The sequence below is a fragment of the Gavialis gangeticus genome, unplaced genomic scaffold (assembly GCF_001723915.1).
Source record: "Gavialis gangeticus isolate Ggan-Ray unplaced genomic scaffold, GavGan_comp1, whole genome shotgun sequence".
NCBI lineage: Eukaryota > Metazoa > Chordata > Crocodylia > Gavialidae > Gavialis > Gavialis gangeticus.
Window position 1 is genome coordinate 10003890 of NW_017729004.1, and position 2268 is coordinate 10006157.

General features: G+C 50.5%; 1 protein-coding gene across 1 annotated transcript in view; it reads left to right on the forward strand.

Annotated features, from left to right (window-relative positions):
- Positions 1-265: 265 nt before the first annotated feature.
- The window catches only part of LOC109291071 (zinc finger protein 721-like), a 33551-nt gene continuing 31548 nt past the window's right edge, over positions 266-2268 (forward strand). The window contains exon 1 of the mRNA XM_019507932.1: positions 266-712. The gene's annotated coding sequence lies outside the window, so the exon portion shown is untranslated. The remainder of the gene's footprint in view (positions 713-2268) is intronic.

Consider the following 2268-nt stretch of genomic DNA (forward strand, 5'->3'; position numbering starts at 1 on the left):
CCGCCAGTGCCTCAGTTTCCTCCTCTGCAAAATCAGCAGAATATTTCTTTATCTGCCCCAGCAAGGCAATCAAAGGGTCCCATCGCTTTGGGGATGCTGCAACAAATGACCTGATGCTTATTTCCCCTATGGGAGCTGCTGGCGAGCTGTAAAAATACTCCAGTTTGTCCCTCCGTTCAGTCAGTCCCCGACTGCGGCCTGCGACCCCGGGAGCCGCCTTTTTCCAGCAGGCCGCTGGGCCTCGTCCGGTTGCCTTGGTCCAGCAATTCAGATTTCATCCGGCACCGAGGAGGGAGAGCTTGCCCCTGTTGGTGAGCACTACAATTCCCAGAAGGCAATGCGAGCTTGAGACCATTCCAACACAAGAAGCAATCCCGGAGCTAACGGTGCCCAAGAAAGGCAGCTTGGTGACATTTTTTGTGCCCCTCTTCCCCACCCCACCCCAGCGCCTACTGCCCTTGTCCCAGCAGCATCCCTAGCCCTTGCAGCTCTGCCTGCTTCCTGCATCCCCACCTCTGCTCCCCCTGTGCACGCAGCCTTCACTGCTGTCTTTGTTTCGTTCACCCTTCCTCCGGTAGCTCTCGCTGCACTGGCCACAGACTTCCTTTAGGTCAGCACAGATGCGACTGCAAAGCAAGTTGTAGCCAAGTCGCAAACATTTTTGGACTGCCAGGGAGGACGGAAATCCTGCCTGGAGGCATGGATTGCTCAGGTAAGGCCTTTTTCAACCCTCTCGTGCCTGTACTTTGCATAACAACCCCAGGGATAACAGTCCCCGGGATCCGATGCCTCCCTGCCTGGTTCAGCGGGGTCCCGTAGGATCGCTGCATGCTAGAAAATGTGGCGTGGTTTTGAGCCGATCTGGATTCAATAAATCGCACTTGGCATAAGGAGGAAGCGGCTGAAACACTGCCGGCAACATGCTGAACAACCGAGATTTGCATAGATCGTAATGTCAGAAGAGAGTCTGACTTCCCATATAACACAGCGGCGGTGGCATCCTCCCCAGTGATTCTTGCCAAATCACATATGTTTGATCCGCAGCAGTATGTCTGAGAAAGAGAGCCCGTCTTGCCTGAACGATTTCCACTGATGGAGACCTGCCTGGCATCCCTGGTCATTCAGCTGTTAAAAATATGCTTTGAAACTTCACCGACTTCCTTCCAGCCCCTGGGTACGGTTATGCCTTTGGCTAGTAAATTAAAGCACCCGTTTCTAACAGGTATCAAGATAATCGCAGTCAGGCTCCCGCCCTTGCTGTTCTGCTTAGAAATAATACAGGCCTTCTGCACATGCTGGCATCAGACCGTGACTTTGCTCGTTGTTGTTTCTTCCTCCGATTAAAGGGAAACCTCTTCTTCATGACCTTTTTACTCCATAGAATATTTGAACCAATTAACAGAGAAAAATGCTGCTATACCATGTGCAAGTGGTGGATCTCCCTGGTTTAAGTGGGTACCTAGAGGCAAAATCACATTCAATGCAGCAGTGTCAAAAATAGTTTTCTTCTGCTGTATCCTCTCTATTTACCCGTCTGTCTTGTTACCTATAGATCCCCTGTATCTGAGCACTGTGTGCTAGCACCTCACCTCCCCACAGGTGTGCTCCAGCTGCACTAGGATTGCTGTCTCTAGATACTATTTCTATACCCTGCTTGCCCCAGGCTTTCCAATCATTCATGTACCAAGAAAATTGCTGCCTGAAACCCCTCCACAATCCTAACCCATAACCTCAGCAACAGCCTGAACCCTGCCTAAGAGCATTTCCCAGTATCCTCTACCTGCAGCAACAGCATCTTCCAGTAGCCCCCACCTTCCTCACTTCCACCTCCACATTTCCTTCCCAGGTGGGACTCATAGACATCCTAGGAAATGATTTTCTCCATATTCCTGTAGCATTACGTCCCCGCCATGTCGCATGGGCTGCACCCCTGACTCATTATAGGGCCGTGACTGAGTCATTCAACTTCACTGTGCCTCAGTTTCCCCATCTGCACAATGGGAATACAGGCCCTGCCTTTCAAAGCACTCTCCGGTCTGCCCATGAGCAGTGCTTGGACTGAGTTCTGCATGTGTTGTCAGCTTGGACTTTATACTAATTTTTTTTCATGTTCTGGCCTCCCTGCACCTTTTTCTTCATGTCTGAATAATGGCCCTGGTCAGAATCGATTCTGTTGGGCTTGCTTAATTCACGAGTGTTTGTAAATAATTTTGACAAAAGCTACCAGGAAAGAGGAAATGAGTAAGCGAGCAAGCGAAAGAGAGAGCG